The following is a 22,705-nucleotide window of genomic DNA, read 5'->3' as shown; positions in this document are numbered from 1 at the left end:
AAGCTACATCAAGATTTATACTCACATCTAAGGAATTGGATATAAGATTCACACATGTGAGAGAACACATGTCACTTGTTCTGAGTCTGTGGTCCTTCACTTAGTATAAGAGTTTCTAGTTCTGTTCCTTTAACAACAAATTTCATGGCTTTGTTTCTTTTTGCTGTTGAGTAGAACTCCATTGTGTAAATGTACCACATTTTCATTCTCCATTCATCAGTTGAGGGGCCAATCAATGGTCCTAGCCAATGGTAAAGCGTAATAACTGCCATGAGTGGCCCAGCAAACTATTGATATTGGTGCAGTTGCGGCACTTTCTTTTATATATCAGAGTAATCAATCTAATTGAACTGAACACTCACTCAATGGGAGGGAACTAATGTGTTGTTCTTTAAACATAGCCAAGTACACATGGCTGGTGAGGTCATAGATCCCAGAGAGAAAGCTACTTTGCCACATCCTTAGACCAATATAATTTTGTGCTGTATTCTAAAAATACATCCTCATATCTACAAACAAGTAGAACTTTCACCACTCATCAAAGAAGCTTCTTTCTGTTACAGTTGGAGATTAATAGTTCAGAGTTCCATAACTGCTCAAGCATACAGAATAAGTATCTGTGAGATGCTTAGCCTTAAGCCACACATCTTCAATGCCACCTCTACATATATGACAAATGCATCTCTGAACTCTAACAAGAGAGATTTCCATATGCAACAGATGGTGATTAACACAGAAACCCACAACTGGCCAATGCAAAGAGAACAAGAGGCTGCAGAGTGCTCATACCTGAATACAATACCTATTTCAAACTTCTACCCCCCGAGGATCAGGGATCATTGTGGAAGAAGGCACAGACTTATTGTAAGAGCCAGAGTTGGTGGATGACCACAAGGAACCAGTTTTCCAGACAGCTGGCCAGTTACACATATGAATTCAGCAGTGATAACAGCATACACAAGTCCCTTAGAAGCTCAAACCAGACAAATTCCCAGTATAGACATAGGGAAGTGGGTAAGAAATCTCAACCCAATTTAAGGAACTTTTTGAAAACTGATTATTGATGTGATGGGGAGAGGCAGTCTCAAACAGGGATAGGACTGTTGGTATGTTGACAAGGCTTCAATGGATGGACCCATACAGAGGGACATGCGGGGACACAAATCAGACTCTACAGCCTGAATTGTATATATAGCAGAGTTCACTGAATTGGGAGTTGGGTGTAGTTAGGGAAGGTGCAGATGGGGAAGGGGATCTAAATACCATCAAATTATATTGCATGATAATTAAAAATGTTCAATTAAAAAAGAAACATCCAGTAAAGAGACTGAAAAAATAAAAATATGTATTTCAAGAATCAAGAAGAAAATATATATAATATATTCACCATAAAGACATGATAAATGCTTAGGATAATAGATGTGACTGCCATGACTTAAACCTGAATGTCATATGCGTTGTTACGTGGCAGCCAATAAATATATGCAGTTTATATATTTGTAGTTTGTATAAATTCAAAATAAATTTACATTTAAGAAAGAACCGCTTAAGGGGATTAGGCGGCAGTTGATTACCCCCCCAAGATCAAAGTGCCACTACTGCCCTAATAGAGTTCATTGTGCCAATCATTGTTGTGGTTATTAGGCCTTAAACTGGGATTGAACCATCGAATGATGCTCTCCCTAGGCACCTTGCCTAGTTTTCTCCAAAACTATGAGAGCTAGTCTTCACAGGCTAGTCTTCTAGATCATTTCAGATCTACTTCTCCAAGTCCTATGTCCACATTATGTCCTGTTTTCAGCAATGGCATCCTATTTTCAAGTTCTGGGAGATAATTGAGGTCCGGGGTAACTGTGGAATTCTCTTGAACTACTCTGGCCAACAACTTGGAGGGAGGTTTATCCTGTCTAGCAGTTTCTTATTATATAACCTTCAGCTATATACATGTACTCATGAAGAGATATTGTATGTGTCATTTTTCAGTAGGTTTTTGAACTAATATGTGTCCCTTTTTTTCACATCAGCTAGGTATTGTTTATCACTCTTCTCTCTCCATGTCTAACCCTCCTTCCCTAGTTAAAGTACCTCCATTTTTCCCCCATTTCACCGTTGATAATACCTGTCTCCTATGGTCTCCTCCTCTGTTGTGCAAATTTTTTTCCCTTTACCCCCATAGATTCTTGTACAGTCTTACATTTCCCCAACCCATTTAAATAACTCCATTTTACCCATTTCCTACTTGGTAACACCTGTCTGCTATTGTTCTCTCTCAGGCTCCTTCTTTCCCTTTAGCTCCCTGAATCCTTTCCATTTTCCTCACGCCTGCAGTTACATCAGGCTATATATTCACATAAGGATTTGGTGCTAGGATTCACAAATGAGCATTTTTTTTCTGAGTCTGTGTTACTTCATTTAGTAAATTAGTTTATAATGCCATCAATTTACTTGCAAATTTCATGATTTCATGAAATTATCACTGAGTACAACTCCATTACATAAATGTACTGCTCATCAGTTGAGGGACACTTAGGTTCCCTCCATTTCTTAGCTATTGTGCAAAGAGCAGCAAGAAACGTGAGTGTACAAGTATCTCTGCACTAGACTGAATACTTTACCCAAGTAAATACAAAGGACTGATGTAACTGGGTCATGTGATAGCTTCATTTTCAATTTTTTAAGAGTTCCCCATGCTGCTTTCTATAGTGGTTGCATGCATTTGCAATCCCATCAGCACTGAATGAGCATTCCCCTTACCCCACCTCCTCTCCAGCATTTGGCATCATTTGTTCTCTTGAACTTAACCAGTCTATCTGAAATAAGATGAAATCTTAAAGTGGTTTCAATTTTCAGCTCTATAGCCCATCTTTTAATTGGATCATTTATTTTCGTGATTCTTTGTTTTTTGAGTTCTTTATACATTATGGATGTTAAAACTCTGTCAGATGTTTCACTGGTGAAGATGTTTCTCTCATTCTGTGGGTTTTCTCTTCACTTACATGATTATTTATTTTTCTGTACAGAAGCTTTTTAGTTTAATCAGGCCCATTTGTTGATTTTTTTAACCTTAATTCCTGAGATGTAGATTAGATATTCCTTTCTTATGCTACTATCATATATGGTATTGCCTATGTTTTCTTCTAACAGTTTCAGATTTTCAGGCTAGATATTGAGATCTTTAATCCATTTGGAGTTGACTTATGTGCAAGGTAAAACATAAAGGTCTAGATTCATTCTTCTACAGGTGGCAATCCAGTTTTGCCAGTACCATTTGATGAAGGTGGTGTCATTCCTCCAGTATTTGTTCTTGGCACCTTTTTCAAATATTAGGTGGTAGAAATAACATTCCTCATGTTTGGGTCTTCAATTATGTCACATTGGTCTATATGTCTATATTTGTGCCCGTACAATGCTGTCTTTATGATTGTAGATCTGCAAAATAGTTTGAGAACTGGTATGGTAGTCCTCCAAGCATTGCTCTTTGTACTCATGGTTGCTTTGGCTATCCAGGGTCTATTGTGATTGCATATGAATTTTAGGATGGCTGTTTAAACTTCTGTGAAGTGTGTTCTGGAGATTTTGATTGTGATTACATTAAATATATAGATTGCTTTTGGCAGGATGGTCATTTTCACAATATCAGTTCTTCCAAATCATGATCATGGTGGTTATTTCAATCTACTGGTGTTTTCCTCAACAAAGGAAGTCTTGAGTCTAATGAAGAATCACAAATAACAAAAGAAATCCATATGCAAAAATCACAATGAAAATATATTATGAAAAACCTAAATAATATGTCCCCACCAAACACCAACACTCCTATAGAAGAATTCTACAATGAGATCCATCTAGAGATAACCCTGGACACAGAATTTAAAAGAATAATCATAAATATGATCAAAGAATTCAACCAATTTAAAGAACACACAAACAAATCAAAGAAGTAAAAAAGAAATAGGGATAAAAGTCTGGCAGAATTCACAAAAAAGGATAGAAATATTCAAGAAAATTAGGCTGAAATGAAGACAGAAATGAAACACTCAGTAACCCAAATGGAAAGGAGAGGAGAAAGCCTCACCAATAAAATGAATGAAATGGAAAACAGGATATCAACATTGTATAATAAAGATGAAGAATTGGACCACTCAAATAAAGAGTATGAAAAAAAAATTTAAACGCAGGAATGGAATATGCAGGAAATGTGGGACACCATGGAAAGACCAAATTTATGCATCATAAGCATAGAGGAAGGGGAAGAATTTCAGATTAATTGTATTGACCATATCTTCAATAGGATTGGGGAAGAAAATTCCCCAAAATTAAAAAAAAGACATGCCCATAAAAATACAAGAAGCACACAGAATACCAAATAGGACCAGAAAAGAAACTTCCCATGGCATGTCATAGTAAAAACACTAAATGTACAGAACAAAGAGAGAATACTGAAAGCTGCAAGAGAAAAACAACAGCGCATATATGAAGAAAACCCATCAGAATTACAGCTGACTTTTCAATGCAAACTATGAAAGTCAGAAGAGCCTGGAACAAAGTATTCCCTGTTCTAAATGACCATAGATGCCAACCCAGAAAACTTTACCCGGCAAAAATGTCTATTCTAGTTTAAGGGGAAAGAAAAATCTTCCATGACATGAATAGGTTGAAAGAATTCATGCCCACAAAACTAGCCCTCCAGAGAATTCTTAAAGCAATACAAAGAGATGAAGAAAGGAACAGCTATACCCAAGGAGCAATAGAAAGAAACTAAATGAAGGCATACTTTGGAAATACAAAGTTAGACCAAGAATGAAAATAGAAATTTAAAGTACAGAACTAATACATGGGCCATAGGAGACTTCCAAGGGAGAAATGGGGAAAATGGGGGTACCTTAAAGGGGGAAGGCATGCTGGAAGGGTTAGACGTGGAGAAGAGAGGAGAGATAACACCTATCTAGTGTAAGAAATCAGAGGAAATCATATTAGGTCAACAACCTAACAACAAATTACATATACAATATCTCTGCATGAGTCCATGTGTATAGCTAAAGGCTACATAACAAGAAACATTGCCAGACAGGAGAAACCTTCCTTTGCGTTCTTGGCCAGGGTGGTTCAGGAGAGTCCCAAAATTACACATACTATTGCCTCAACCCTTGATTGCCTCCCAGAACTTGAAGGTAAGACCCTCCTTGCTGAAGACAGAATATGTTTCAGATATAATTTTGAGCAATGTATCTGTAACTTACCTGGAAGACACGTCCTCTGAAAGATAGCTCTCATAGCTTTGGAGAGCACTACACAAGGTGCTAAGAGCATCAATCAATGGCCCTACACCAGTTTCAAGGCCAAATAAACCCATCAGTGATAGGCACAGCAAACAATATTAGTGTAATAGTAGCACTTTTATCTTGGGGGCAATCGATAGCTGCCTAATTGGATGAAATGCCCACTCAGTAGGACGAAACTCAAGTGTGGTAGTGTAAACATAGCTAAATACATATGGCAGGAGAGGTCAGAGATCTTAGAGAAAACCCCAAGACTGTCATATCCCTGGACTAATGCAATTTCTTACTATGTGCAAAATATCCCAGTCTCCACTCATTAAAGAAGCTTCTTTTGTATCTGAGACTATTACAGAGTATCACAACTGGTCATACACAGATATTGTCTGTGAATTACCCAAGTGTAAGTGGAACATCTACATAAGGCTCACAGAACATGGAAAAATGGGTAATGAGGACACTAATGAATATCCCAGTTCTCATTAATGAAGATCCCACATCCCACAGAAGGCCAGGAATGCACAAGGTCACAAAAGACCAAAGCATACAGATTAAGAATCTGCAGAATGCTGGCCCTTGGACAGGATTTCTGTATTAAATTTCACCTGTCCAGTGTTAGGGGGTCATTGAGAAAGAGGGGCCAAGAATATTGTGAGAGCTAGGGAGGAGGTGTATGACCATATGGAAATAGAGTGCTACAAGTTTCTGGGACCCTGCTCATATGAACATACAGAAATGGTGTCAGCAGGCACCCATGGAATCTCAAGCAGACAAAAACCCAGTACATGACTAGGAAAAGGGACTGCAGACCCCAATCTTAGCTGAAGAATTATTAGCAACTGAGTACTGCTGGATGAGGATAGAGCTGATCTTTCTAAAGTGAGGGACTCTAGATAGGTTGACTAGATCTCAGTAGATGAACCTTCACTGAAGGACATCTGGGGACTCAAACTTGACACAATAGGCCTTAAGACAAATGACAGAATATCTGAATTCCAGTGGGGCCCTATGTGAAAGTGCCAGTGGGGAAGGGGGTATAAAGAAGATTAAGAGTGGTTGAGATGGTCTGTATGAAATACACAAAAATTCAATTAAAAATGTTTATAAAAGGATATGGGTCTATAGTTTTCTGTTTTGGTTGCATCTTTACCTGGTTTTGGTATTAGAATTATGCTGGATTCATAGAAGGAATTTGGGAGTTATCTTTCTGCTTCTATATTTTTGAATAATTAAAGTACTACTGGTTATATATCTTCTTTAAATATCTGGTACAATTCTGCTGTGGATCCATCTGGGTCTGAGGTTTTTTTAATTGGGAGGTTTTACATTACTGTTTCTATTTCCTTATATGTTATGGGTCTGTTTAAATTGTGGATCCCTTCTTGGTTTAGCTTTGATGGTTCCCATGTTTTTAGATATTTATCCATTTATTTTAGGTTTTCAAATTTAATAGAGTATAGGTTTTTAAAGTATTCCCTTACAATATTCTGGATCTTTTGGTGTCTGTTGTGGTGTTTCCCCTTTCATCTCTGATGTTGTTTACTTGGATTTATTCTTTCTTTCTTTTGGTTAACTGGGCTAAGGATCTGTCAACCTTGCATATCATTTCAAAAAACCATTGATTTCTTCATATTGTTTCCATTTCCATTACTTTAAATTCTGTTCTAATTTTTGTTATTTCTTCTGGTCTACTGGGTTTGAGTTTCTTTTGTTCTTGGCTTTCCAGAGTCTTGAGTTCCAATGTTAAGTCATTTATTTGTAGTCTTTACGATTTTTTAATGTAGACATTTATAGCTATAAACTTCCCTCTTAGGATTGCTTTTAAAGTGTCCAGAGGTTTTGTTGTATTGTATTATCCTTTTCATTTAGTTCCAGGAATAATTTTCTTTCTTTGTTTTTTAAATTTTTATTAAATTTTTGTAATTTTATGCAGCAGTTCTTAAATTTAGGCCACCTCCCACAAACATGCCCCTCGTCCCCCCACCAGACCTCATGTATTTCACCTTACATGTTAACTCCCATCCAGTCAAATATTTGTACCTGGATATTCTTCAGCTTAAATTCTTCTACCAGAGTCTTGTGAGCCCATCTTGAAATTGTATGTAAGGCATACTCTCCCTCATCCACTTCTCAGTGTAGAGCTGTCCCACTTCCCATTTCTCTCTTCCCTTCTGGGACCTTGTTTAATTGAGTTGGCATGGGTCCTGTGCTTGACGCCATTACCACAAGTTCACATGTGCAGGCTTCCAGTGACCCAAAAGCCTCTGTGTCCCTCTGTTCATGAACCAGCCCTGGCTCTTACAATTTTTACACCTCCTCCTCCACAATGGTCCCTGAGTCGTGGGTGGGTGAGGTTCAATATGGATCCATTGAAGGATACACATTCTGCAGTCTCTTAATCTTTAAAACTTGGCCAGTTCTGGCCTTCTGTGTGCATCACACTCTGTTGTATAAGGAAACTTTCTAGTGAGAGTTGAGGCATGTGTTAGTTTTCTCTCTGCCCCTGGTTCCTCTGTGTTCCATGAGACTTAAGTGTAGAGTTCAACTGTAGATATGTGACCTTGTACTTGGTATCTCTCAACTGTATATTCTCTGTGTCTGAGCAGTTGTGGAATGTTGCAATATCCCCCATCTGTTGCAAAAAGGAACTTCTTTGATAAATGGTGTATGATATGCTTGTCTGTAGATATAAGGATCCATAGTTAGCATATTGTAAGAAATTTCATTTGTCTAGAAATATGAAAGAGATAAGACTTTCTCTATGATTTATGTTCTCTCCTGCCATATGTATTTGACCGAGTTTACAGTTCTAGTCATGAGTTCACTCCCATTGAGAAGGTTTTAAATCCAATTAGATAGCAGTTTATTGCCCCCCAGGAAACAGTGCCACTACTGCATCAGTAGAGGTAGTTTTCCATGCTGGTTGTTATGGTTATTAGAGTGTAGGGATGGGTTGGACCATCTATTGTTTTTCTGCCTTGATAGTTTGCATTTTATCATCTAGTATTATGATAGCCAAACTTCAGGTAAAAGACCTCTAGGTCAGTTCTGGCTCCATTGCTTTAAGTCATATCTGAAACATGTCCTGTTTTCAGCAATAGGGTCTTATCTACTAGTTCTGGGAGATAACCAAGAGGTTTGGGAATAGCCTGTGTTCTTTGGGGAGTCTCCTGGACCACTCTCACCAAACATTCAATGTAAGGTCTCTTCTGTCTGCCACTGTGTTCCTTGCCAAGCAGTTCCCAGGTATACATATGCACTAATGTTTAGACACTGTATGGACATTTCTCATGGGGTTTGAGGGGGCACTGCATTTCCCTTTGGGTTTCCTAGTCCCCCAACATTCATTCATCTCTACTCTTGTTTCTCCCATCTGGCCTCCCTCTTCCCTCCCCTGTCTCAGTGACCCCATTATTCCCCCTCTCCCAATAACACCCTCCCTCCTCCCACTATTCCCTCTCTCTCCTGAACCCCCCCAACACCTTGGCCCTTTGCATATCTGCCCCTCCTTCCTATCCTTCCTGCCAAACACTCCCACTTTCCCCATTGTCCCCCTGGTAACATCTGTTCCCTATAACCCCCTTTAAGTTTATTTCTTTTTCTTTACCTCTATGCATCCTTTCCTGGCTTCTGGTGTTACATCAGAATATATATACACTTACATGTAAGGGATTGGTGCTACAATCCACAAATAGGGAAGAACATAAAATGCTTGCTTTTCTGCATTTGTTATTTCACTTAGTATAACACTCTCTAGTTCCATCCATTTACATGCAAATTTCATTTCATCTTTTCTTGCTGAGTATAACTCTACTGTGTAAATGTGCCACATTTTCATTATCCATTCCTCAGCTGAGACACATTTAGATTGTTTGCATTTCTTAGCAATTATGAAGAAAGCAACAATAAACATGGATGTGCAGTTTTCTCTTCAGTAGGAAAAGTCCTTTGAGAATATGCCAAGGAGTGGTACAACCAGGTCATATGGTCAGTTCATTTTTGTTTCTTGAGGATCCTCTGCACTGCTTTCCATAGTGGTTGCATGAGTTTTCTTTCCCACTGGGAGTAAATGAGTGTTCCTCTTTCTCCACATCCTCTCCAGCATTTGGAGTCTCATTCTCTTGACCTTAGCCAGTCTGGCTGGGGTAAGATAGAATCTTAGGGTGATTTTTATCTGCATTTATCTGACTACTAAGGATGTTGAGTACTTTTAAGGTGCTTCTTAGCCATTTTTATTTTGTGAAGATCTTCTCCCACTCAGTGGGTTTCCTCTTCCCTTCCTTTGTTCTTTCTTTTGCTGTACAGAAGCTTTGCAGTTTAATGAGGTCACATGTATTGACCTTAATGCCTGAGCAGCTGATGTCCGATTTAGAAAATCCTTTCCTATGCCTATATCTTGGAGTGTACTGCCTATGTTTTCTTCCAGCGGTTTCCAAGTTTCAGGTTTTATATTGAGGCCTTTGATCATTTGGAGTTGACTTTTGTGCATGGTGAAAGATAGGCTCCAATTTCATTCTTCTGCAGGTGGAGATCCAGTTTTGTCAGTACCAATTGTTGAAGATGCTGTCTTTCCTCCATTGTGGAGGAACCTTTGTCAAATATCAGGTGGCTGAAATTGCACATGCTTATGTTTAGGTATTCTATTCTGTTCCATTGATCTCCATGTCTATTTTCATGCCATTACTGTGGTGTTTTTATTACTATAGCTCTGTAATATGATCTGAGATCTGGTATTATGATCCCCCCAAGTGTTGTTCTTTTTGCCCAAGATTGCTTTGACTATACAGGGTCTTTTGTGATTCCATACGAATTGATGATGATTTCTTTCAAGCTCTGTGAAGAATTTCATGGGTAATTTTATTGGCATTGCATTTTATCTATAAATTGCTTCTGGTAACATGGTCCTTTTCACAATATTAATTCTACCAATCCAAGAGCATGGTGGGTCTTTCCATCTCCTAGTGTCTTCCACTATCTCTTTCTTTAGAGATTTGAAATTTTCATTGTAGAGATCTTTAATGTCTTTAGTTAGGTTTATTCCTAAATATTTGAAAGTTTTGAAGCTATTGTGAATGAAAGTGTTTCCTTGAATACTTTTTCTGATTGCTTGTAATTGGTATATAGAAAATTTAATGAGTTTTGTTAAGTTGGTTTTGTAACCTGCCACTTTACTGAAAGTACTGATTATTTCCAACAGCTTTCTAGTGGAATTCTGGGGATCTCTTATGCATAATAACATATCTTCTACAAATAGAGATAATTTGACCTCTTCTTTTTCAATTAGTACTCCTTTAATTTCCTTCTCTTGTCTTACTGCTCTTGCATTATATTGAAAGGGAGTGGAGTTAGTGGACAGCCCTGTCTGCTTCCTAATTTTAATGGGAATGTTCCAGTTTTTCTCCATTTACAATGATGTTGGACATGGGTTTGTTGTATGTCACTTTAATTTTGTTGTGGTATGTTCCCTCCAGACCAATTTCTTCTGGAACTTTTAATATGAATGTATGTTGGATTTTGTCAAAGGTCTTTTCTGCTTCTATTGAGATGACTATGCAGTTCCTGTCTTTAAATCTATTTATATGTTTTGTGACATTTATTGACTTACATATATTGAACCATCCCTGTATCTCTGGATTAAAGCAACTTGATCTTGATGGGTGATGTTTTTGATGTATGTCTGTGTGCAGTTTATGAGTATTTTGTTGAGTCTCTTGTATCTATGTTCACTAAGGATATGGGTCTATAGTTTTCTTTTTTGTTGTGTCTTTACCTGGTTTGGGTATTAGAGTGATATTGGCCTCATTGAAGGAGTTTTGAAGTTCTCCCTCTGTTTCTATCTTTGTGAGTATTTGAAACAGTATTGGTTGTAGATCTTTTTTGAATGTCTGGTAGAATTCTGCTGTGAATCCATCTGGGCCTGTCCTTTTTTTAGTCTGGAGGTTTTGTATTACTATTTCAATTTCCTTATTTGTTATGGGTCTGTTTGAGCTCTTGATTTTTCTTTTTGGTTTAGCTTTGCCAATTCCCATGATTTTAGATATCCATTCACTTCTTTTAGATTTTTGAATTTAATGGAGTATAGATTTTTAAAATATCCCTTTACAGTGTTCTGGATTTTTTTTACTGTCTGTTGTGATGTTTCTCCCTCGCCTCTGATTTTGTTGATTTAGATTTGCTCTTTCCTTCTTTTGGCCAATGGGGCTAAGTGTCTATCTTATTTAAACTTTCAAAGAATCAGCTGTTAGATTCATTGATTTTTTTTGTAGTGTTTTCTTCACATTTCATTGATTTCTGCTCTGATTTTTATTATTTCTTCTCATCTACTAGGTTTGAGTTTGTTTTGTTCTTGCCTTTCCAGAATCTTGAGTTGTACTGTCAAGTAATTTACATATGCTCTTTCTGACTTTTTAATGTAGGCACTAAGAACTAAGAACTTCCCTCTTAGGACTGCTTTTCAAATGTTTCAGAGGTTTTATTGTGCTGTGTTCTCATTTTCATTTAGATCCAGGAATACTTTTATTTCTTGACTTATTTCTTTGACTCATTCATCATTCAACAATGTGTTGTTTAATTTCCTTGAATTAATGTAGTTACTAGAGCTTCTTCTGTTGTTTCTTATTAGCTTTATTGCACTGTAGTCTGATAGAATGCTTGGAATTCTTTCAATTTTTTTGTATTTGTTGAGATTTGTTTTGTGTCCCAGAATGCCATCAATTTTAGAAATTTACATGGGCTGCTGAGTAGAAAGTGTATTCTTCGATGCTTGGGTGGAATATTCTGTAGATTTCACGTTGATATCATTTAATTCAGATGTTTATTTATTCCTTGTCCAATAGACCTGTCTATTGAAGATGGTGGGGTATTAAAGTCACCTACTATTTCTGAGTTGGAGTTAATCTCTGTTTTTTAGTCCTGGAGTACTGTTTTATATGAAATTGGGTGCTCCAGAGTTTGGTACATATATGTTCATGATTGTAATGTCTTCTTGGTCAATTGTCCCTTTGATTATAATGAAGTAATCCTCTTTATCTCTTCTGATTAGTTTTAATTTGAAGTCTATTTTGTCAGATAGCAGAATTGCAACACCTGCTTGCTTGTTAGAGCTATTTGCTTGGAATATTTTTTTTTCATCCTTTCACCCTAAGGTAGTGTCTATCCTTAAAGGTTGATATGAGTTTCTTGCAGACAATGAAAAGATGAGTTTTCTTTCTTGATCAATTCCACTAGCCTATTTTTTGATAGGAGAGTTGAGGCCATTGATATTTAGTGTTATTATTGAACGATGTGTATTGGATAGTGTCATTTTTAATTTCTTTGTATTTCTGGCTCTCTTTTGTACTTCCATTATTGTACCTTTCTTTCTACAGCCTCTTGGGTATATGTATTCATTTCTTTGATCCTTTGTATTTCTTTGAGTATTCTCTGTAGGGCTGGTTTGGTGGACATGAATTCTTTCAGCCTATTCGTGGTACGAAAACTTTGCTGTTCCCCTTTGACCATGATAGATGGCTTTGCTGAATAAAGTATTCAGGGTTGGTACCCACAATGGTTCAGAACTGGGAGTACTTTGGTCCAGACTCTTCTGACTTTCATAGTTTGCACTGAGAAGTCAGCTATAATTCTGATGGGTTTTCCTTTATATGTAACTTGTTTTTCTCTAGCAGCTTTCAGTAACCTGTCTGTGTTCTGTACATTTAATGTTTTGATCTGATGTGCCGTGGGGAGATTCTGTTCTGGTCATGTCTAATTGGTGTTCTGTGTGCTTATTGAATCTCTATAGGTAAGCCTTTCCTTAATGTAGGTAAGTTTGCTTCTATAATCCAGTTGAATATCTGTTCAAAGCCATTGACCTGAGATTCTTCTCCTTCCTGTATGCCTATAATTCATAGATTTGATTTGATCTTCTCATGTTGTTCCACATTTCCCAAGTATTACATTCCTGTGTTTTTTTGAATTTTACATAGTACTTGCTTAAGGAGTCCGGGTTTTCAACTTTATCACTCAGTCTTAATATTCTGTTTTCCATTTTATTCATTCTACCTGTAAGGCTATCTCCTGTTGTTTCTATGTGGTTTATTGAGTTTTTCAACCCCATGATCATTTCTGTTTGGGTTTTCTTCACTAGTTCTATCTCTTTTGTGAATTCACTTTTCAAATTATGAATTGGTTTTGATATTTCATTAAGTCACATATTTGAATTTATTTGGGCTTCCATCACAACCTTATGCCTTTCCTCTTTGAATTCTTTGATTTGTTTGTCTGTGTTTTCTTTAAGTTCTTTGATCATGTTTATAATTTTTCTTTTAAATTCTGCATAGTGGGTTTCCACAAGGTGGTTTTCATTATAGTGCATTTCCATAGGACTAGTGGGTTTTTCTGGTGACATAGTCTCTTAGTTTTTCATATTATTTGTGTTTTTGCACTGCCATTTAGGTGTGTGGGTGTTCTTTGATTGTTTTTTGCCCAACAAGAACAGCTCTGCCTTTGTTTAACTTAATTTTTGTTCTGTGTATATTGATTATGTAGTTTGATTGCTTTTTGTACAGGTATGGAAAATAAATTGGTGCAAGTTTTCAGTTCTTGCAGGGTAGTAGAATTGTCTGGGTGAATGGTAGGATGTACAAGTAGGCTAACCAGGTTAGCAAGAGGGCTGGTCTGTGTCAGGCAGATCAGGAGCCAGTGGAGTCTATGCTAGAGAGTTTAGTTGGTCAGGGTTAGGAAGCTAGTCCAGGGATCTGAGATGAGGAATTGGGACCTGCCTGGGTCCAAGGCTGGCAGGGAATGGGCAAGACAAATAGAATATATGCATGGTAGGTGGGATCTGACTTACCAGGGTCCTGGCTGGGAAGGTCTGTCCAGCTGCTCTGGAGGCAGGGAAGATGGCAGTGGGGCAGCACCTGAGTAGGGACTTGCTAATCAATAGTCAGGTGCTTAGCTAATTTGGGTTAGGAAGTTAGTCCAGGAATCTGAGGCAGAGGAATTGGCACCTGCCTAGATTCAAGGGTCTATTTCTTTCTTAATTTCTTTTTTGATCTATTCATCATTTAGAAGTGTGTTGTTTAATCTCCATGAGTTCTTGTAGTAAATATAGCTTCTTTTAGTGTTTCTTCTAAGATTTATTGTGCTGTGGTTTGCTAGGATGCATGGAATTATTTCAATTTTCTTTGTGTTTGTTGAGGGTTGCTTCATGCTTCAGTATATGGTCAATTTTAGAGAAATTTCCATGGGGTGTTGAATAAAAAGTGTATTCTTTAGTCCTTGGGTGGAATATTCAACAGATATCTGTTAGGTCCATTTGATTTATGGCATCATTTAATTCAGATTTCTTTCTATTTATTCTTTGACTAGTCGATTTATCTATTGGCAATAGTGGGGTACTGAAGTCTGTACTATTAATGAGTTGTGGTTAATCTGAGTCTTAAAATCCTATAGTACTGTTTTTATAAAATTGGGCGCACCAGACTTTGGGGCATATATGTTCATGATTCTAATATCTTCTTGATCAATTGCACCTATGGTTAGTATGAAGTGACCCTCTGTAATTGATTCTGATTAGTTTTAATTTGAAGTCTCTTTTGCCAGATATTAGAATTGCAAGCCATGCTTGTTTCCTAGCGCCATTTTCTTGGAATATTTTCCCCATCCTTTCACCTTAGAGTAGTGCCTATCCTTGAAGGTGAGATGGGTTACTTGCAGATGACAAAAAGATGAACTTTTTTTTTAAATCCATTCAAATAGTTTTTGTCGTTTGACTGGGGAGTTCAGTCCATTGATATTTAAAGTTATTGAAAATGTGCACTGGTTGCTGTCACTTTGATTTCTGTTTGCCTTTTTGGTCTAATTTTATGTCTCCACAGTTATACCTTCATTTAGTTTTGTTCTGTTGCCTCTTGGGTATAGTTATTCCTTTCTTCAGTTCTTTGTATTGCTTTGAGTATTCTCTGAAGGGCTGGTTTGGTGAACATGAATTCTTTCCACCTTTTTTGTGTCATGGAAGATTTTTCTTTCTCCTTCAACTATAACTGACAATTTTTCTGGGTAAAGTATTATGGGTTGGCATCTATTGTCATTTATAACTGGGAATACTTTGGTCCAGGCTTTTCAAGCTTTCATGGTTTGCATTGAAAAGTCAGCCATAAATCTGATGGGTTTTCATTTATATGTGACTTAATGTTTTTCTCTTGAAATGTTCAGTATTCTCTATTTATTCTGTACATTTATTGATTTTTATTTTGATATGCCATGGGGAATTTCTTTTCTGGCCCTGTCTATTCAGTGTTCTATGTGCTTCTTGTATTTGCATGGGTATTTCTTTCCTTAATTTGGGAAATTTTTCTTCTACAATCCTGTTGAAGATCTTGTCCACACAATTCACTTGAGGTTCTTCTCCTTCCTCTATGCCTATCATGTGTAAATTTGATCTTTTCATGGTGTCCCTCATTTCCTGCATACTCCATTCCTGTTTTTTGTTTATTTGTTTTTTTATTGTTCTCTAGGCATGAAACAGCTTTGGCCACTGAGCCAGGCATCAAGCTCAGATGAATCAAGGACTATCAACTGCTCTGCCCCTGAATGACTTAAGAACAACATCACCAATGAAGTGTCTTTTGCCCATTGGCAGGGGTCATTCCTGTGTTTTTAATTTTTTTTTCTTGTTCTTTGCTTGAATGATCCAGTTCTTCAACTACTGTCCAATCTTGAGATTATGTTTTCCGTTTCATTCATTCTATTGGTGAGGCTTTCTCCTCCCTTTTCAAATTGGCTTATTGAATTTTTCACTTATTTCTTCATTTTAGCCTGAGTTTTCTTCAATATTTCTACCTCTTTTGTCAATTGAGTCACATGTTTATCCCTATCTTCTTTTAGTTCTTTAACTTGCTTGTTTGTGTGATCATTAAATTTGTTGAATTCTTTGATGTGTTTATGATTTTTCTTTTAAATTTTGTTTACTGGCTTATCACTAGGGATTTCTCATTATAGAACTCTCTATAAGACTGGTTTGTTTGGTGAGAATATGTTATTTTGATTCTTCATGTTATTATTTTTTTCATTGTGGTTTTGGCATATGGATTTCTTTCATTGTTTATGATTGTGGTATGAAACACAAGCCTGCCTTTGTTAAGTCTGATTCTGTTTGCATTATTGGTGTACCTTTGTTGCTTTCTGATTGAGTATGAAAAGCATATTGGTTTGGGCTTCTGGTTGTCTCTTTGATTTTATATTGGAGAGACTAGATGACACCAATCAGGCTACTCAGGGGCTCTCCAGATGGGTTAAAAGGCCCTGGCTAGTTAGGAACACTTCAGAAGTCACAGATGGATAGTGCCAATGTCCAAGGAGAGAAGATGGGAGATGGAAGTGCTGGTCCCAACTAGTTAGCAGGGAAGGCTACACCTCGGAACAATGGAAGAGTCTGAAGATGGCCTAGGTATGGTGCAATTTGGGGAGCTCACCCTACAGAGGCCAGAGTCAGGCATGAGTCAAGTGCTTACAGAGGTCAGGGTCAGGCACTCTCAGGCAGTCTCCAAAGTTCTGGGCCTCTACTATCCAGTGCAGAATCTAGATGTTTAAACCATATACATATAATGTGGAATCAGAAACAGGACACTTTTGGGGGGAGGAAGTGGTTGAAATGGAGTAGATAGAGGGGATGAGATGATGATGGGAGAGAAAAAACACCTGAAGGTATTACATAGTCTTTCATTTTCAAAACATATATATTTAAATGTATGTTTTATATGTATTTGTATGCATATAAAGGAATGACATTAAAACAGCAGAGATATTTGGAATGAGGACATGAACTAATTGGAACTAAAAGGTAAGCAAATGTCTCTGACAGGAGTCATGTGAGCAGCAAACTGGTATGAATGTATGAAAAGTTTTGAAGAAATAGAATATTATATACCAAGTAAAACTGAAGTAGCAATGGCTGAACTATGTTTTGTACAATGAAATTCTTATTTTCTGTCTTGAAGAATGAATTTCCATCCTCCTTCTTGGCTATTTCTTCCTGTAAACAATCTTTGCATCTGCCTATTACCATTTTCTAGAAGATTTCATCCCAGAACATAAAATAGGCTGCTGATGCAAAGCCTTGACACTGCAGTAGGATAAGCACAAACAATGGAGGGAATCAACAGATGGAACTGAGGAACATGAAGCTGTGTCCTCATCTAGAAATCAAACTTTTATCTGAGTGTCTAAATATTGAGGGACTGCCTGGGTTTTATTAAGCTTTGCATGAATCTGTGAATTTCTGGATTTGCATGATTGTTGTTTCTCCAGGAAAAATAATAAATTTGGTGGAGATTCTGAATGCCTGAGAGGTATGAAATAGCACACAATTAACACTGTTTCTGCTCTGAGACTGGCTGGATGTGGGGTATCCTACACTACCTTTTGTTATGTAGGACTTAGGAGAACACATCCCTTGTGTGTCTGTGTGTGCTCTGACTGACATGGGCCTTTGTCCTCACATCTTCCAGTAGATCCTCTATAGGAGCCATTTACATTATTTCAAATGCTGCTCATGTTAATGACTTGTTGGAAGAGGCTGGGGGCCAAATGTTCTCAAGAGGGGACCCCCTTGCTTCACCTGCTATGAGCATGAATGAACTCTTGGCTCCTAAGACAGTAGAAAATAAGCCTCCAAATAAATTTTCCAAAGTATAATGTTAACCTGGATTCAGACCACAGATGCAAGCCCCGGGGCAGAAAGCACCAGATTTCTCTAGACAGTGTACAGCAAGAGAGACAGAAAGGAAGGTGGGGATATAAATTATCTGGCTGATCAGCAACATTAATAAAAACAGACATATGCACACAGACACACATGATATGTTTGTCTACATGACCCTTCAGCTTCCTCCTCTGCTCAGGCTTAAAGCCTCACAGACATGGAAAAGATGTCCACTCTGATGTTTGTCTTCTTTCTCCTGAGGCTTCCTCTCCTCTTGTGCAATGATAATGAAAACAGATGCTTTCAGAGAAAAAAAGGCAAGGACAGCAACGATGTGGACATGAGGAATGAATGTGGTTTTTTCCTTTTTTGCCCAACAGGAAAAGTTGCCACAGTATTATTTCAGTGACTTCCTTGATTTTCAGTAAGTGCTTTTTATGTTCATTGTTTTTCTGTTTGATCATCATAACAAGGCATAGGAAGTGTACAGATGGATAGATCATCACTGGGCCTTTAATCCTGTTTTATGAACCAAATCAAATAGAACTGCCCCCAAATTACTTTTATTTGTACAAATCATTTTTGCTTTTTTTCCACTTTCAAAGGGATCAGGTGGCATTTTTTTTTTCTGTCTTTTAAACTCTCATTTACAAAGCTGGGAGATGGAAGAGACAGTATTCCTACATTGCTTCTGTGTAGATGTCCCTTCTCTTGATAGCTTCCATTTCATGGGATAAAATGATCTCATTTAGAAACAAAATTTAAACCACTGGTAAGAATTTAGTGTTAAGAGGAGACAGCAAAATGTCCAAGTGTCTGCTGAGGTTTCCTCCATCAGCATGTCATTACTAAAGCCTGCACTAAGGAGTCACTTGCTTTTATGTTGTCCCTGCTTGTCGAATTTCCACATTGCTCTTTGGCTGTTCATTGAAATAATGTAGATGCCATCTGATGATGTCATTTATGTTCCACGAGTTCTGGAACAGAAATCAAGTACAGGAGCAAGAGATTTGTCTACTCAAGCTTTTGGTTTCCGACTGCATTCTGTCTCAGTGTGGTACACACATTGCCACAGGTTCATGGCATAATTGTAAGGTATCAGTTCAATATTCTAATAAATGAAAGAAGGCTACTTGGCGGCATTCTAGTATTGCAGAGGGGTCATGTTACTGAAAGTACTGATTGCCTCTCTTATGACATTCCAAGGTGACAGGTGTTACCAGTGAACATTTTCAATATTTTATGTTTTTGGGCACTTATAACACATTCACCTTTACTTTCTTCTTTCAGTAGCTTTATCAAATTGTTACCAATATGTGTACTGTAGCACAATGCACATTTAATTGTGAGTTGGTGACACTTAATGTCACATATACAGGATTTACCCCTTCCTGTATGGAGGTTCTGGCTTCTATCTCCAGTGTTTCTGTAATGGAAATTCTCATTACTGACATGTTACATGTGCTAACGAAGACTATTCATTAGAGGTGTGGGAACTTCTGTGGCACAATTTTCTGTTTCAAAGAAAATTGTGTTTAGCTTTGAATAGACTATTTGCAAATATGAAGTAAATATGAAGGAGCAGGTTTGGAGTTTCTGGATAGGAGGATTATTATTAAAATCATACAGAAAAAGTGGGAGACTGAAGAGACTGAACTACCAGCTTTGATGCGGTGGTCTGGGTGATCAGACACCCCTTGTTGCTGTAATACAAAGTGTGATCAGATTTCTATATGGCTATTTACATCAAAATTCACAGAAAATTTTAATAAGGAATAGAAGGAAGCAGAAGAGAGCATAAAGATTCCTAACTGAAAAGAAGTCAATGGAGGCTCTGGAATTTTAATGGAATGCAGTTTTTAGCAGAGTAGTCACATTGTGCCCCAGCATTCTTGGAACTCAGCGTGCTGGAGAGAGACATTTACATTTCACTGGAGGTGAGCTGAGCCTGCCCTCAGCTCCTCTCCTCTTCCCCACTTCACTCTCATCATTTCAGAGACCAGTGTGACACTTGACTTTTTCCAGACCCGTGCATGGAGAAGCCTATCTGTACCTGGAAAGAAAGTACTTAGAATTATGTTAGCTTTTCACACTCAGACTGACAAAACTGCATATTTTGCATGACTAACATAACATTATTCTCCCAATAATTTTGGTTGTTTTGATTTTCTTACAGGTTCCACTCTTCTGTTAACAGAACTAAGAATACAGTAGAAAGACACTTTCTAGGAGATAAGAGTATAATGCATTGATATGCATAGTCTGAATGAAACAAGAGTATTTGTAGTACCAAAGTATCTGATTATGAGTCTTTGTACCTATGTTTTGTTTATTTGAGATGGGGCATCCAGTGATTCATGAATACCTAACATGGTGGGGTACAATCACTGTAAATAACATGTTCACCAGGAACAATTATCATTACTGTTTTCAGAAGAACTTCATGTTTTCTGGAAATGCCTTTATTGATAGTGATTTTAGCTGTTTAAGAAAGAGCTTAACACTCACATTCGAATTAAAACAGCTTTGCTTCATTTGATGAGTGCAAATGTTTTCTTACTGGAAAACCATATTCTTTCATAGCTTGATTGGTAACATTGTATCTTTATGATTTAGTCTTAGATGATTCAGTCTTTTAATATTCTATCATCTCTTAAATGCCTTTCTTTTTAAAGAATATTTTATACATTGAATCGTAAAATTTGAGTCATAAGTATTGGAAAATGTTTCTAAGATTCCTGCTAATCTTTTCCACACTTAAGTGCGGTATTTTAATGTATAGAAGAACCTAAAAATTGAAGTAGTGTTAAGCATTATCATATATTGCCTATTTTCTGACTTTTATTTTTGTCACCTAATATGCAAGCTGATTGTAGACATTGAGTACCTCTAGCAATTTCTTTTGGTTCCTATGTTATTTAGATTCTGAGGTTTATATTCTAATACATAAGCATTTCTTTTCACCATAATTTAAAACACCATAATTTTGGATCATTTTAAACACCAATTTTTGAATTCACTGAAACACACACACATACACACAAATACACACCTATTATATACTATTATATATATCATATAATCTATTATATACTTTACTCAATTGATACATGCTTCTTTTGGGATACAAATGTTCTTTATAAGTTGTAATTAATTATTAATTGATCTTATTTTTCTGTAAATACATGCTATTCCTCATTAATTATTGTCAGCAGTTGACTTATTTTGCATGTTGCAATAAATCTTGGAAACTAATTTGACATTATGAAAAGAGAAGTTTTCACTTTCTGATTTTCATTAGAATGACTTTATCAATGGCAGTATATGTTGGAGAATGCTGATCTCTGCAATATTGTTTTGATTCTTCTATACTTTAGGGAGGTACTTTGGTTTCTCTTTCCTTAAGATTCAATATTACTATTAGTGAATTGTTAATTACATATGTTCTCTCAATTAGATTTAGTGCAGTTATTGGTAGTGAAATTTTTCCACACTTTTATAATTCAGTTGCATGCCTGTTGAACATCGACACTGATCGTATAACATTCTCTTATACTTCACTATAAGAAGGGAAAAAATACAGCCTCTTTTTCTTTCTTTTTTAATGCAAGTGGGAGATGGTACATGGTAGAAGGAGAGAGAATAGGGCACAAAGTTTATATATATATATATATATATATATATATATATATATTCTCATTTTAATCAAATTTAGCAATCTGAACAAAACAAAAGATTTCACTAATGAGAACAGAAATGAGTGTCACCAATTTGAAAACCAGAGCCACACAGTAGCTGGTGGGCGGTTGCAATGTCAGCATGAAGATAAGTGTCTTTGGATCGTGTTCAAATGGACACAACTGATTTTCAGGTTCCATAATTGTTCCAGAAGAGTAGGAAAAAGTATCGATTTTCTGTTAAATGTCATTAAAGGAAAAAAGAAAAATGAAGTCCTGTGTTCAGGAAATGAGATGATTAAATAAGGCTCAAAGTGTTTATATATTAAAATGTTAAAATTTATAGGGTAAATCAAAATCCAGAAAGTATAACAAATATTCCACTGTTGATGATAGCAAAAGAAAATGATTGTGATGATAGAATCGGTACAGTGAGACCCCAAATCCTAACCTCTTCCATGGACCAAACTCACAATATGAACAATTATACATAAATTGTTCCAGGAAATGATAGTGGAGTCCCAAAATAAATAGGAAATTGAAGCTCTTTAATGCTTCCTTTGGACAAAAAGCCTCTAGGTATTTTAGATACTAAAATGTTCCTAAAAGGGCACACAGAAAAAATGTTTATTCCAGAAGGAATCACATCATAGCAGACTTACAATCATACACAACAGGAAAGAAAATTTATATATTAATGAAAGTATGAGAAAGAGTTGAAGCATGAAGAAATAAAATACTCCATCATGTAAAACTGTGATTCACACAAGGAAGGTCAAAGATAAAAGGCCTATGAAATTCTTCACTAGAATAAACAATATATAGCCCAAGAAAATGTGGCACACTTGATAAAGCACAAGTATAGTAAGCCTGCAAATACACAGAAAATGCCAAATAAATTCAAAGGATGCTAACAAAATAAGAGCACCATGAAAAATAATTAAATTCTAATAGCTTATTATTCCAATATGAGTGCCAATTGGATAATAAAGTTCCAAGAAGTTCTATCTTGAGAGAGAGAGAGAGAGAGAGAGAGAGAGAGAGAGAGAGAGAGAGAGAGAGAGACTGTG

The 22,705-nt window shown here is 36.8% G+C and overlaps 1 protein-coding gene and 1 non-coding gene across 2 annotated transcripts in view; one reads left to right on the top strand and one right to left on the bottom strand.

The window, feature by feature from the left end:
* The window catches only part of LOC115067409 (zinc finger protein OZF-like), a 72,323-nt gene extending 52,078 nt beyond the window's left edge, over positions 1-20,245 (top strand). The window contains exons 7-8 of the transcript XR_003846829.1: positions 18,339-18,382; positions 20,135-20,245. The gene's annotated coding sequence lies outside the window, so the exon portion shown is untranslated. The remainder of the gene's footprint in view (positions 1-18,338; positions 18,383-20,134) is intronic.
* Positions 15,760-15,902, bottom strand: LOC115067417. The gene has a single exon (XR_003846843.1). It is a non-coding gene; the product is annotated as a small nucleolar RNA SNORA48 (small nucleolar RNA).
* Positions 20,246-22,705: the final 2,460 nt, after the last annotated feature.

This window comes from Nannospalax galili, unplaced genomic scaffold (assembly GCF_000622305.1).
Source record: "Nannospalax galili isolate Female #2095 unplaced genomic scaffold, S.galili_v1.0 scaffold664, whole genome shotgun sequence".
NCBI classification, from domain to species: Eukaryota; Metazoa; Chordata; class Mammalia; order Rodentia; family Spalacidae; genus Nannospalax; species Nannospalax galili.
The sequence above is the reverse complement of the archived record's forward strand: the minus strand, read 5'-3'. Positions and strand labels throughout refer to the sequence as shown.